This window comes from Schistocerca cancellata, chromosome 10 (genome assembly GCF_023864275.1).
Source record: "Schistocerca cancellata isolate TAMUIC-IGC-003103 chromosome 10, iqSchCanc2.1, whole genome shotgun sequence".
Classification (NCBI taxonomy): Eukaryota; Metazoa; Arthropoda; class Insecta; order Orthoptera; family Acrididae; genus Schistocerca; species Schistocerca cancellata.
Window position 1 is genome coordinate 21,563,325 of NC_064635.1, and position 16,029 is coordinate 21,579,353.

Sequence of the window (16,029 nt, forward strand, 5' to 3'; positions counted from 1 at the left end):
AAATCAAAGTGTGGTATATATTCTATAACATGGTCACAGAATTATGACTAAAAACGTATGATAGAATATAAGTACGGAATCGTCGTGAAAGACTGGCAGTACTTGTATGTCATTTATGAAATAATAAATATGCCAAAGGGGAATTAGTCACAAAGAAATTTAAGATAAATAAAAGTGTGATGGCGAGACACTAGGGGCTGCTCGGAACTTGCGTGGTGCAGGCTGGCCCGCGTTAACAAATGCGGCCAGGTGAACACGGCACTGCAACGAGCGCGCCATCTAGTAGCCGTAGGTACAATTAGGCTACTTCATATTGACATATAGGCAGAAATGATTATAAATAAACAGTATTTGGTGCATAATGGAGAGCAATGTTTGTTTGATAGTAGCATACAACATAACATTTTGTCTACATCAAAGCTTATAACAGTACGATAAAACATGAAAACATCATTATGAAAATGTAGACAGGACTGAATGACAACTTGTAGAAAGCAGTATTGACGTGAAATGCAGCCAAGAAACATTTGATAATTGAAAAACACAGGACTACCTTAGGAGGAAAAGAACATTTCGGCAATCTGCACAAGGAGATCCGAAGTCAGATATCGAGTAACGGCTTTATACCGTTGAAAAAATTTTTGTTACGTAGCTGTAGCTGTTCGTTAAGGATGAGGCTATCCTTTCGAGCAAAATGCTTGAAAATCTCTAGTTCTTCTAGAATATCTAGTCTACGCCCTTTCTTATCGGTGTGCAAAATGTTGCTATCACGGATGGCTTTAGGTGAATAATCTGTAATTAGAAGATGGTCGGCAAAAGACGAATTTTGGGGGCTAGTGCCATTTTTTCTTAGCAGGTGTTCTTTGTATCTGGTATTGAAGGCGCGTCCTGTTTGTCCTATATAGTGCGAGGAGCAAGTATCGCAGACAATTTTGTAGACACCAGAATTTTCATGGCTGCACGACCGGAATTAACCCATTACTGGCCAAAACTCTATCGGATCATTTTTTGCAAACTTTTATACATAAATATGTTACATTGAGTGATTAATTGAATAAAAAGTTGTTTTGAAAATTTTCAGTTTATTAGAACAAAAACTACAGACTGTCCCATTTTTGGGACATTGGCCAAATGCGCTATCCAAATTCACAACCTTATTCTCCATTCATAATATTGTAAGAAACAACACAAACAATAAAGAATGTTTTAATATTATTGAATGTCTATTCCGTATGAAATGAAGCAAAACATTTGTCGTGTACACCAACATTGCACTTTTTTTTTCTTGCAGGAAGCACATCTGTGTTTTACTCTCTTCTGTGTTTTACTTGACACAATGAAATGATTTCCTGGATCTAGTCGTACATCTGTGCTCACCCGTCTTCCCATCAATTTGCTTCCTTGTGGTCCTCTGCGTTTTGGTACTGATCTGTTTTCTTTGATAGGTAGAACATCACTATTCTCTGTCGGACATCCAAAAGTGAGAGCTTCTCTCTAAAGTAACGTCTACATCTTGTACAACAGACTCACTGTTCAGTACATTTTCGTCAATGTCTTCTTCATCTGTTATTACGTCTGCATCGGGTGGAATAATCGCGAATTCTACGTCATGATCTTCATCGTCACTCTCTTGATGGTTCGCTAGTTCTGCTAGAATTTCTTCAAGTGTAAGTCCACGCGGCATGTTTTTATCCTGTTGGAATATTAAAATTCGAACAGAACATGAAAAAAAGCAGATATAAAGAACGTAAAATGCAGTTCGTCTCTGTATAATACGTGTATACAAGAATAGGGCACATCAACAATAAATGATAGTGTAACGTGCCATTGTCCCATTATTGGGACGCATAAAATATATCGATATTGCACTTACTTGAAAAAATCTGAAGTATACTTAATCTTTCACGGACATCCACATGTTCATAACAAACACGCCCAGACAACTAAATCACAGCTCATTGTCGTCCAGGAAGTACCAGCAGACATACAGTGCTGCCAAGTGCGAGAACAAAAAATCGGCAAGTTTATAATTTTCCTGACGTGACGTACTTAGAAAAAAGTTATTTATTTTACATTTACAGGCATTATAGCAGTTAGTTGAACCTACAGGTGCAACAATAAAGGATAAACGCTCCATTGCTTTCGTAGAAATAAGTAAAATATACGCGTCCCAAAAAAGGGACAATGGTCAGAAATGGGCTAACAGAGTTTGAACGCGGAATGGTAGATGGAGTTAGACGCATTGGACATTCCGTAGCGGGAATCGTTAGGGAGTTCCGAGATCCACAGTGTCAATAGTGTGCCGAGAATTCTAAATTTGAGGCATTACATCTCACTAGGGACAACAAAGGGGCCGACAGTTGTCACTTAACGACAGACAACAGCGAAGTTTGCGTAGAGTTGTTTGTGCTAACAGACAAGGAATCACGTGAAGTAGCCGCAGAAATCAGCGTGGAACGTACGACGACCGTATCTATTAGGACGGGGCGGCCAAATTTGGCGTTAGTGGGCTATGATAGCAGATGACCGATGCTGGTACCTTTCCTAAAAGCATCTCATTGCCTGCAGCGCCTCTCTTGTGCTAGTGACCATTTCGGTTGGACACTACACGACCGGAGAACCGTGGCCTGCTCAGGTGAGTCCCGATTTCAGTGGGTACGGGTGGAACCGATAATAGTGGCTAACGGGCACAATTCTAACATTCAAGGAAGTAAGGAGCCACTAGGATCGGGCGAGGAAGCAGGGCCAAGTGCTGGTAGAAGTAACACGACACCTTACTTCTAATGTATTTATTAAAACTAGCTAAAATACAATATACAATCTGCCAAGATGATGAATATAGGGAGAATCAAACCTTAAGAAACTAGTTCAACAACAATTTAACACTGTACCACGCAACGTAGGACTGCGTATGCCTTAAGGGCTGCAATCACAAAGAAAGCCTGAAGGGCCAAATTAACAACATAAGAAAATCTTAAAAATATCAACTGGAAAATAACAAGTGCTTATTAACAACTCGACCTTAAGGGCCAGGTAATAAATGAAATTAGTAAACAAATTTGGCAATAAGTAAGTAATGGCCAGGAATTTATCAGTAAGCCGGCCTTAAGGGCCCCAGTACACTAACAAGGGAGGTTAAGTATTAAAACTGGATTTCAAAGCCTTAAGGGCTGTAGAGCTTCCAAAAGGGGAACTTAATAAACAGCTCAGCCTGAAGGGCTGGCCGATGGTTAGGTTAGGCAAGTTTTCAAAACTAGAAGACAAATCAACAAATTTATCAGTAATCGAGCCTTAAGGGCCACAGTACATTTAGAATCCACATTAAGCATTAAGAACTATCATACAGCTAAGGAATTCCCTAAAATTTAGCAACCATAAATAAATCAATTGATACTATCCAGCTTAAAACCTAGGGACAACAATACATGCATATACTTCTAAAAGGTAAACTAGCATAAAATCTAAATTTAAAATGCAAACAATCGCACACCAACATAGCCAGCAAATTTAGAAAAGTTTAACCACAGTTGCTGAGTATCAAATACAAGCAGCTGCAAGGCTACCAATCAGTCATCGTCCCCCCATATCATGATTTACAATCTTTAGGTAGTACGAAACAGGAAAAATACAAGGCGAGCCCCAAAGAGGAATTAAATGATGCCCTTCAATTACAAATCATTAAACCGCAGCGTAAAGCTGCCACATTTCACAAACTGGCGTAAAAGCAACCAGCTCAATCGACACTGTTCATATAGGCAAACATACAAATAAAATTCTCTAACCCTATAAAATGTTCAGTCTAAAAGGGGGCTGATAATAACATACGGTATTGAAACAATCTTTAAGATAAACAGATGCACCAGCAACTTCTAAGGTGTGCACAGCCACGTACTTCACAAATTTCTTTTCTTTCTCTCACATACATAGAACACGTAGGCTTGGAACTGACTACCAAATTGGTCACAAGAATCAATAGATAGCCACCAATACATCAGTACCTAATTAGACAGTCTCCTAGTGTGACATGACAGAGCAACAGTTCACATTCACGGCCTTTGATTAAGCATGTTCTACTATCCTCGTTGTACAGCATCGACCATGCCCGGAGTGCCTACTGCAAATTTTATCCAAGCAATTCACGCTCACGTCGACGCCTAACCGAGGAACCAGACCAGCAGTACAAGAACAACCTAGACTCTCTAAGTCAAACTCCGCAAACGTAGTGCAGAACTAACATTCAACCTTTTCCTTCATAGGTTCAGAACCGGCGAGTTAAATCGGTGGACGGAAAACACAATGTCGGCGGCAGCAACATAAAGGAAGTCGCAAACACTACCCTAATACAAGGCAATAGCAAGTCAAAAGCACAACGGCAATAGCGAAATATACTCAACTTCAGTCCCGGAGGAGGAAAACCTGCCGCCCTCAGTGCTCAAAACATTCCCGGAGCAACCGTCCTCGGCGACTCCCAGTATTCTCCGGATCAGCAACATCACAGCTCCTTACTTCAATTCTCTTCCGACAAGAACAAGCATAATCGGAGCTAACGGCTTCTCCATGTCAGACACGCTATGCCGTAGAGCCTCACGGTGGAATGGGCCGGCCGACACCACACAAACTAACGCAAGTAAGACAAACAAGCACTTCCGGAGTCGATGGCGTACTGCCACGCTTCACGACTCACTCCACTCCACTAGAGATGGGTCGAACGCGTTCATTCCCGTGAACTACTTCATTCATTTCACTCTTTGCCGTGAAGCGTTCAAATGAAGTAGTTCATTCACGAAGTACGGAAGCCTGGCGAAGTTGCCCAGACAAACAAGCACTTCCGGAGTCGATGGCGTACTGTCACGCTTCACGACTCACTCCACTCCACTAGAGATGGGTCGAACGCGTTCATTCCCGTGAACTACTTCATTCATTTCACTCTTTGCCGTGAAGCGTTCAAATGAAGTAGTTCATTCACGAAGTACGGAAGCCTGGCGAAGTTGCCCAGTTCGCCGCGGCTACGCTCGCTTCGCCTCGCTCGTACAATAAAGCTTCGTAATACTTCATAATTTTACCAACAGATGGCAGAACCATGCAGTAACGTGCACGCAACGTTTTACGCTCTTACAGCGTCTCAGAACTTAAATAGAGCATGGTCGAAGGGGACAAAGGAAAGATAAACAGAGAAGCCTGTCAAATATAAAGAAGGTATTACATTTAATCTTGCTCGACATTTTGTCATGAAGCGCCCAAAAAAGTCTTTATCTGCCAAGTGAAACTTTATTTGTTGTATTCATGGATTGAAAACTAGGGCTACCAACGAAATGCAGTCCAATTTTATGTTCCTTTTAAAATTTAATCCAAAATAGAATGTGTATGTTTACCACTGTCACAAAGTCTATATATCTACGTTAAGAAATTATTCAGAAGTTTTCCTGTAGATTTTATTTTTGTTGAGAATAATAACCCTCCAGATTCAAAACAGTTTAAACTGTCACCTGTAGTCATTGGTACGATTTCAGGTAAAATCCCTCTTTCCGTGTTATTAACAAGCCTTTTATTTTCATGTTGGCTGTGCGTGCTCACACAGCCAGCCTCTTCGTTTGTATCTGTAATATTCATTGGTCCGCAAGAGCTCGCTGCCAACGGTAGGCTACCGGTAGACGCGAAGTATAACTGAACTGCACAAATAGTCAGGGGTAATGATGTCAGCACTGCAGGAAACAGCTGACGCTGCCTTCCCCTCGCCCCTCACCTTCACAAGCCATCGCAAACCTATCGTTTCCCACAAACGCCGCGCGATTCGTCGACATGCAGAAGAGGGAGAACTGAAGTGAAGGGAGAATGAGTGACGTAGCGCCGATGTAATGGGATGAGGGAGAGGGGAAGAGAGTGAGTGAACTAGAAAGAAGTATGGAGTGTGTTATCTGTGAAGAGTTTGAAGTACCAGTTCATTGAAATTGAGTGGTTAGCTCACACTTCACTGGAGTGAAGCGTTCATTTGAACGACTCATTCACGAGCTCCCCATCACTACACTCCACCGACCTAGAGGGCGGGGCATGAGACGAGGAGAACAGACGGCGCCGCCGCGCGGAAAAGCGCCGGCGGGAAGCCAAGGTGTAACTAGGGTGCGTGTTTAAACGAGACGGACAGCAGCACGTCTCAACGCCCTGATGGTAGAGTTTGAGGCTGCCCCACCAAGCTATGGACTCAAGTTTTTAACAAGGCTCTGTGCAAGATGGTGGTAGCTCCATAATGGCGTGGGCTGTGTTTACATGAAATGGACTGGGTCCTCTGGCCCAAACTGAACCTATCATTGACCGGAAATGGTTATGTTCGGCTACATGGAGACCATTTGCAGCCATTCATGCACTTCATGTTCACAAACAACAATGGAATTTTTATGGATGACGATACGCCATGTCACCGGGCCACAATTGTTCGCGATTTGTTCCAAGAACATTCTGGAGAATTCGAGCGAATGATTCGACCACACAGATAGCATGACGTTGTAACCATTACGGCACCTCACCTCAGCCTCTCGACACCAGCAATATTCTACTGTGTTTCTGTAAAATAGTTAACATATTCCTGTGACAACATTCAGATTTGATTTCATTAATGTAGAGATACTTCTATACATCGATATGTATATATTGCAATGATATTATTCTCATGTGTATTCTTTCTTTTATCACTATGATCTTTGATGTACTTGTAACTCTGATTTTTGGGCGCACAAGCGGTTATTAGAGAGTCAAGCTTTGGTCGTCATGTTAAAAAAAAAAATGGTTCAAATGGCTCTGAGCAGTATGGGACTTAACATCTGTGGTCATCAGTCCCCTAGAACTTAGAACTACTTAAACCTACCTAACCTAAGGACATCACACACATCCATGCCCGAGGCAGGATTCGAACCTGCGACCGTAGCGGTCACGCGGTTCCTGACTGAAGCGCCTAGAACCGCACGGCTACACCGACCGGCATGTTGAAAAGACACAAATTGTAGTCAGTTTATGAAATGTGAACTTTAACAGTGAGGAAGATATTTTCAAGTATGTTTTATATTGTGAAGTGATGTTTTGGAACGAGTTACGTGATATTGCAACAAAAGTAATAAAAAAGAAGTGTAACTTAAATTCGGAGTGCTGATTATTTTTTTACATCACCATTGTCCCAACATGCAAAAGTTTAAACTTCAAGAATGGTTTATGAAACACATCTATAAAACTTTCGAATATCGCAGAATAACACCTAGGCCTCTTTGCATCCGAGCTTGGAACCATCACTACCTAGATTTTCGACGATTGAGCCCACAACGAGACCAGCGTGGGAAACACGAAAAGATGAGTGCCTAGTTTATCCATTATTTCAAGAAATGACTTCATTAACTGTGCTATAATGACACCTGCCATATAATATAACTTTGTTGTTGCCCGAAAATGCAATATTAATCAACGTGAGCAACACTACAATCATAATTAATTTTTGACCTTTGTTGTGGTAGGGTTGTTAGAACGTGAATCCCATCGAACATTTATGGGAGACAATCGAGAGGTCAGAACGTGCACAAAACCTTGCACTCCCAACACTTACGCAATTCTGTACTGTTGTAGAGGCAGCGTAGCTCAATATTTCTGCAGAGAATTTCCAGCGACCTCTTGAGTCCATGCCAGGATGAGATGATTCACTATGCCGAGCAAAGAAGAGGTGCTGCACAACATTAGGAGGTATCCCAGGATTTTTGTCACCTTAGTATTATCTGTTACACTTACCTGTAGTCACCACTCTCTAGAGATTTCCACGGCCACCTTACAAAGCGCCAAAGACAGGCTGCTGTAACTTCTCGCCTCACCTCTTCTAGGTCCCCGTCACACATATACAGTTCGGTCTGTAGATGATTTGGGGCACCTTCAACTGATGATGGAAACGGCCGTGCAAAGCAACGAACGACAGGAGACACATCGTGCTCAGAGTTGCTCCTAATTTTTTTTCAATGACAACATGAGTTGTAATGTGTCTCAACTTTTTTTTTTCTTTATCGGATTTCGATTCCCCCCTCCCCATCGGGGGGGTTGAGGGGGACGGGCTGGCAGCAGCACAATACGTCACTCTGCAGTCTACAGAAAACTTAAAAAATAGAATCAGGAGATATGAAAAACAAATAAAAGCAGGCGATAAAACGGTGACTGGCAAAAACTGAAACATGGAGAAAAAGATACGAAAAAAATACAAAAACAAAACGGTTGGCGATGCTGATTAACACACACAGTAAATAGACAGGCACAATTAAAAAACACAGCGACAGTCTGGTTTCTATTCACACGAGATAAAAAAACATAACATAGGGGATGCACAACACTGAACACTCACTTAAAACAGCACTACACAGGCGACACAGCGGCAGATTGGGGGGGAGGGGAGGGGGGGGTTGAGGACCTGGACCAATGAGGCGGAAAAACGGGGGAGGAGAGGAAAGGAAAAAGGGGGGAGTCGTCAGAGGGAGTGGACATAGAAAAGGGTGGGGGCTTGGCGAACACAAGAAGAAGTGGGAAAGGCGGTGGAGGGGAGAACAAAAAGGACTCAGGGAAGAAAAGGGAGGTAGAGAGAGGGTAGGCAGGGAGAAAACAGGATGGAAGGGGGGGAGAGGGAGCCCAGGAAAAGGAGAGAGGAAGGGAGGGGGAGGTGAGGATCAGAGTTGATAGGAGGGATAAATATAGGGAGAGAGGGCATCATCCGGGAGGGGGAGTCGATGAAAGCCACCTTGGAAAAGGAGATGAAGGGTGTAGAGGTGGAGGGTAGGGGGGACACAACAGTGAAGGAGTGGCAGAGGGTGGGGATGGGAGAGGAGAGGAGCAACCAGGGGATGAGGAGGATCAAGGCGGCAGGAGGTGTAGACTACACGAATATGTTCAAGGAAAAGGAACAGATGGGGGAAAGGAATCGGGTCGTAGAGGATCCGCTCGGGGGACGGGAGGCGTATACGGAAGGCGAGGCGGAGTGCATGGCGCTCGAGGATCTGGAGGGACTTATAGAATTTCTGGGGAGGGGGTTATCCAGGTGGGACTGACATAACAGAGGATGGGATTTGTAGGTGTGGAGGATGGTAGAGGGTTGCAACCCCCATGTAAGACCAGAGAGGAGTTTGAGGAGTCAGAGGCAGTCAATCGTTAACCTTTTTTTTTCCTTTATTGAATTTCGATTCCCCGCTAAGGGGGCGGGCTGGCAGCAGCTTAGTACTCTGCTCTTCAGCCTATAGACTTTTTAAAACGTAAGAAGATAAGAAACAATAAAAGGAGGCGATAAAACGGTGACTTAAATTGAAAAAACGGCGGAAAATTGTGGAAAGTTAAAACACAAACCAAAGGGTTGTCAATGCTAATAAAATACACAGGAAGCAGACAGGTAAAATAGTAGACAATTAAAAAAAACATGGCGACAGTCTGGTTTCTGTTCGCAAGAGATATAAAAATCACACCCCGCGACACTATGATTTCTGTTTGCAACACTTCGGAAAATACACACAACACTGAACACTCACTGTAAACACAGCACTAAAATGTCGGCAAAAAGACACACCATAGCCAAGGGCAGATGGGGGGGGGACCTGGACAGATAAGGGGAAAACAAGGTGGGGGGAACCGAAGGTGATAAAGGGGGGTGGGGGGAAGGACAGGGTAGAGGTGAGAGGGAATGAGAAAAGGAAGGCAGTGGAGGGAAATGCAAAGGGACTCGGGGGAGAGAAGGGGGCAGAGAGAGGGTTTTTTTTTTTTTTTTTTTTGTCATCAGTCTACTGACTGGTTTGATGCGGCCCACCACGAATTCCTTTCCTGTGCTAACCTCTTCATCTCAGAGTAGCACTTGCAACCTACGTCCTCAATTATTTGCTTGACGTATTCCAATCTCTGTCTTCCTCTACAGTTTTTGCCCTCTACAGCTCCCTCTAGTACCATGGAAGTCATTCCCTCATGTCTTAAAAAAAGCAGATGTCCTATCATCCTGTCCCTTCTCCTTATCAGTGTTTTCCACATATTTCTTCCCTCTCCGATTCTGCGTAGAACCTCCTCATTCCTTACATTATCAGTCCACCTAATTATCAACATTCGTCTACAGCACCACATCTCAAATGCTTCGATTCTCTTCTGTTCCGGTTTTCCCACAGTCCATGTTTCATACCATACAATGCTGTACTCCAGACGTACATCCTGAGAAATTTCTTCCTCAAATTAAGGCCGATATTTGATATTAGTAGACTTCTCTTGGCCAGAAATGCCTTTTTTTGCCATAGCGAGTCTGCTTTTGATGTCACCCTTGCTCAGTCCGTCATTGGTTATTTTACTGCCTAGGTAGCAGAATTCCTTAACTTCATTGACTTCGTGACCATCAATCCTGATGTTAAGTTTCTCGCTGTTCTCATTTCTACTACTTCTCATTACCTTCGTCTTTCTCCGATTTACTCTCAAACCATACTGTGTACTCATTAGACTGTTCATTCCGTTCAGCAGATCATTTAATTCTTCTTCACTTTCACTCAGGATAGCAATGTCATCAGCGAATTGTATCATTGATATCCTTTCACCTTGTATTTTAATTCCACTCCTGAACCTTTCTTTTATTTCCATCACTGCTTCCTCGATGTACAGATTGAAGAGTAGGGGCGAAAGGCTACAGCCTTGTCTTACACCCTTCTTAATACGAGCACTTCGTTCTTGATCGTCCACTCTTATTATTGCCTCTTGGTTGTTGTACATCTTGTATATGACCCGTCTCTCCCTATAGCTTACCCCTACTTTTTTCAGAATCTCGAACAGCTTGCACCATTTTATATTGTCGAACGCTTTTTCCAGGTCGACAGATCCTATGAAAGTGTCTTGATTTTTCTTTAGCCTTGCTTCCATTATTAGCCGTAAGCCTCTCTCGCCCCTTTACTTTTCCTAAAGCCAAACTGATCGTCACCTAGCGCATTCTCAATTTTCTTTTCCATTCTTCTGTATATTATTCTTGTAAGCAGCTTCGATGCATGAGCTGCTAAGCTGATTGTGAGATAATTCTCGCACTTGTCAGCTCTTGCCGTCTTCGGAATGGTGTGGATGATGCTTTTCCGAAAGTCAGATGGTATATCGCCAGACTCATATATTCTACACACCAACGTGAATAGTCGTTTTGTTGCCACTTCCCCCAATGATTTTAGAAATTCTGATGGAATGTTATCTATCCCTTCTGCCCTATTTGACCGTAAGTCCTCCAAAGCGCTTTTAAATTTCGATTCTAATACTGGATCCCCTATCTCTTCTAAATCGACTCCTGTTTCTTCTTCTACCACATGAGACAAATCTTCACCCTCATAGAGGCTTTCAATGTATTCTTTCCATCTATCTGCTCTCTCCTCTGCATTTAACAGTGGAATTCCCGTTGCACTCTTAATGTTACCACCGTTGCTTTTAATGTCACCAAAGGTTGTTTTGACTTTCCTGTATGCTGAGTCTGTCCTTCCGATAATCATACCTTTTTCGATGTCTTCACATTTTTCCTGCAGCCATTTCGTCTTAGCTTCCCTGGACTTCCTATTTATTTCATTCCTCAGCGACTTGTATTTCTGTATTCCTGATTTTCCCGGAACATGTTTGTACTTCCTCCTTTCATCAATCAACTGAAGTATTTCTTCTGTTACCCATGGTTTCTTCGCAGCTACCTTCTTTGTACCTATGTTTTCCTTCCCAACTTCTGTGATGGCCCTTTTTAGAGATGTCCATTCCTCTTCAACTGTACTGCCTACTGCGCTATTCCTTATTGCAGTATCTATAGCGTTAGAGAACTTCAAACGTATCTCGTCATTCCTTAGTACCTCCGTATCCCACTTCTTTGCGTATTGATTCTTCCTGACTAATGTCTTGAACTTCAGCCTACTCTTCATCACTACTATAATGTGATCTGAGTCTATATCTGCTCCTGGGTACGCCTTACAATACAGTATCTGATTTCGGAATCTCTGTCTGACCATGATGTAATCTAATTGAAATCTTCCCGTATCTCCCGGCCTTTTCCAAGTATACCTCCTCCTCTTGTGATTCTTGAACAGGGTATTCGCTATTACTAGCTGAAACTTGTTACAGAATTCAATTAGTCTTTCTCCTCTTTCATTCCTTGTCCCAAGCCCATATTCTCCAGTAACCTTTTCTTCTACTCCTTCCCTTACAACTGCATTCCACTCGCCCATGACTATTAGATTTTCGTCCCCCTTTACATACTGCATTACCCTTTCAATATCCTCATACACTTTCTCTATCTGTTCATCTTCAGCTTGCGACGTCGGCATGTATACCTGAACTATCGTTGTCGGTGTTGGTCTGCTGTCGATTCTGATTAGAGCAACCCGGTCACTGAACTGTTCACAGTAACACACCCTCCGCGCTGCCTTCCTATTCATACCATTTTCTGCTACTGTTGATATTACCCGATACTCATCTGACCAGAAATCCTTGTCTTCCTTCCACTTCACTTCTTTGACCCCTACTATATCTAGATTGAGCCTTTGCATTTCCCTTTTCAGATTTTCTAGTTTCCCTACCACATTCAAGCTTCTGACATTCCACGCCCCGACTCGTAGAACGTTATCCTTTCGTTGATTATTCAATCCTTTTCTCATGGTAACCTCCCCCTTGGCAGTCCCCTCCCGGAGATCCGAATGGGGGGCTATTCCGGAATCTTTTGCCAATGGAGAGATCATCATGACACTTCTTCAATTACAGGCCACATGTCCTGTGGATACACGTTACGTGTCTTTAATGCAGTGGTTTCCATTGCCTTCTGCCTCCTCATGTTGTTGATCATTGCTGATTCTTCCGCCTTTAGGGGCAATTTCCCACTCCTAGGACAAGAGAGTGGCCTGAACCTCTATCCGCTCCTCCGCCCTCTTTGACAAGGCCGTTGGCAGAATGAGGCTGACTTCTTATGCCGGAAGTCTTCGGCCGCAAATGCTGATTATTTATCAAAATTTAGGCAGTGGCGGGGATCGAACCCGGTACCGAAGACGTTTTGATTATGAATCAAAGACGCTACCCCTAGACCACGGTGGAAAAAAGAGGATGGAAGGGGGGGATAGGGAGCCCAGGAAAAGGACGGAGGAAAGGAGGGGAGGTGGGGATCAGAGTTGATAGGAGGGAGAGAGGGCATCATCCGGGGGGGGGGAGTTGATGGAAGCCACCTTGGGAAAGGAGATGAAGGGTGTAGAGATGGAGGGTAGGGGGGACACAACAGTGAAGACGTGGCAGGGGGCGGGGATGGGAGAGGAGAGGAGCAACCAGGGGGTGAGGGGGTTCAAGACGGCGGGAGGTGTAGAGTATCCGGATATGTTCAAGGAATAGGAGCAGATGGGGGAAAGGAATGAGGTCATAGAGGATACGCGTGGGGGACAGGAGGCGTATACCTTCGCGAGGGGGAGTGCAAAGCGCTCGATGATCTGGAAGGACTCATAGAATTTGGGGAGGGGGGAGGGGGTTATCCAGGTGGGATTGACATAACAGAGGATGGGATTTGTAGGTGTGGAGGATGGTAGAGGGGTGCAACCCCCATGTACGACCGGAGAGGAGTTTGAGGAGTCAGAGGCAGTCAATCGTCAACTTGCGCTGACCGCCTGTTATTCAGCGGCACAGCAAACACTGTGAGTTGTTCTCACCGACTGTTGTAAACAAAAATTTCATTTCCTTATCGCATTTAAATGACTTAAGAACACAGATCAGCCATTCTTTGCCTTTCTGCGACACTCGCCGTTTCTTAGTACGTCTCACATAAAGCTGCAGTCGCCAGAGGGAAGCAGGACCGGACGTTCGTCAGTCCTTTTGGTGTCACGGAAGCACGGAAGCCGAATCGTCGCCGCTCGGTTGGTGTGCGTGTCTAGTCACAGATGTCGCTGCTTCGCCTTGCCCGCTAAAGCTCTGTATAAAGCATCGAGGTAAAAATAAGAGGAGTTGTGATGACGTCACAAACTTGAAGCCGACCCAAGTGAAGATCCGCCATGTTACCTGTTGTGGCGTAGCAAGACAGCCATGCCACTCGGAAGTAGCCGAAATGCACGCGTACACACACGACGGCTGGCGTGAGGTCTGAAACAGGATACTTAATGAATGCTATAAAGAAAAGTATGTAGCTGCGGTAATACTTATCTTTAATCAATCATTGTGGTACATCGCTCTTGACGATACAAATGAGACTCTTTAAATACAAGCACTGTAAGGCGAATGGCGCCTTGCTAGGTCGTAGCCATGGACTTAGCTGAAGGCTATTCTAACTGTCTCTCGGCAAATGAGAGAAAGGCTTCGTCAGTGTAGTCGCTAGCAAAGTCGTCGTACAACTGGAGCGAGTGCTAGTCCGTCTCTCTAGACCTGCCGTGTGGTGGCGCTCGGTCTGCAATTACTGACAGTGGCGACACGCGGGTCCGACATGTACTAATGGACCGCGGCCGATTTATAGCTACCACCTAGCAAGTGTGGTGTCTGGCGGTGACACCACATTACCTACCCTAAAACATTCGCTTCTGGTTGTTTGAATCCGTGTAGTCGCGAAGTGTTTTGATAAAAAAATGCCGGCTTGCGTTGCTTACGGGTGTACTAATAGTTCTGATTGCAGTCTAAAGTTTAAACAAATCACATTTCATTCGTAAGTGGACTTATTGAACGCTGTTTTCTTATATATGCTTGAAATTATGATGCACTGTAAAGTTTTACATTATGGTTTTTTTCTGTGATTTGACGTTAGATTTTCTATCAGTCCAACGCGAAGAGCTCTCTGGAGATGAGCAATACACTTGGTTTTCATTGTTTGGTTATTCCTAAGTAACTGAAAAGTCCTGGCAAGAAATATCCTTGAAATGGGGACTATTGTTTTAAAATGCAATAACTTAATATAACAGTAATGTTGAAACGTCCCCTTAGAACAATTATACACGACTGTGCTTAAAGTGACATACAATATTTTTTAGTGCAACGCAATCTGACTTTCAGAAATCCCTACAAAGGAATGGCCCTGACTAACATTAATCTATACCTTTCACAAATCACTTACCTCACCAAAAATCTCCGTTACTCGAACTACTGCAATACAGCGAGCGCCACTACTGCCAGCTAAATAACAGATTCAAACTATGGAAGGCACTAACTACTAGTAGGCATAGTTAGCAAATGAAAGATTTTAATAGAGAACAAACATTGTATTTACCTTAATAGTCATAATATATATAGCAGTTCATAACATCCATTCTTACAAATATCAAAACTCCGCCATTTCTCCCCCCACATCCACCACTGCTGGCGGCTCACCTCCAACTGCGCAACGCTACGCGCTGTTCACATCCAGCTGCCCAACACTACAATGGCAGACAACAATGCAAACTAGCCACAGACTGCACACAGCACAGCCAGTGATTTTCATACAGAGAGCGCTACGTGGCGGCGGCGTTACCAATATAAGAACCTAAACAGCCTACTTACAATGTAACTACATGTAGTTAATTAAATCTTCAGTAAAATGTGTGGAACACCTGTTACAGTGGTTAAATTATAAGTACTTAAAGGGTTACATATTTGTGAAAGCAAAGTTCCAGGCTATTTAGATCATTGCATTAATCACCGTGTCGTCGTGTTACCCTGTCAATTGCTGTCATTTGCCGCACTGAATGTCACTTGGTAGGTACAATTTAAAAACAAAGCAGATGTGTAAACTACGGCCGGCCGGGGTGGACGAGTTCTAGGCGCTTCAGTCTGGAATCACGCGACCGCTACGGTCGCAGGTTCGAATCCTGCCTCGGGGGTGGATGTGTGTGATGTCCTTCGGTTAGTTAGGTTTAAGTAGTTCTAAGTTCTAGGGAACTGATGACCTCAGAAGTGAAGTCCCATAGTGCTCAGAGTCATTTGAACCATTTTTTTGTAAACTACAATGGGCCTGACAATCTTAAATTCCATTATTTTCCTTCACAATTTAACGAATCTTTCACTTTGTTGACATGACAGCCGGATTGTTTATATTATCCCTGCATACATCTATAG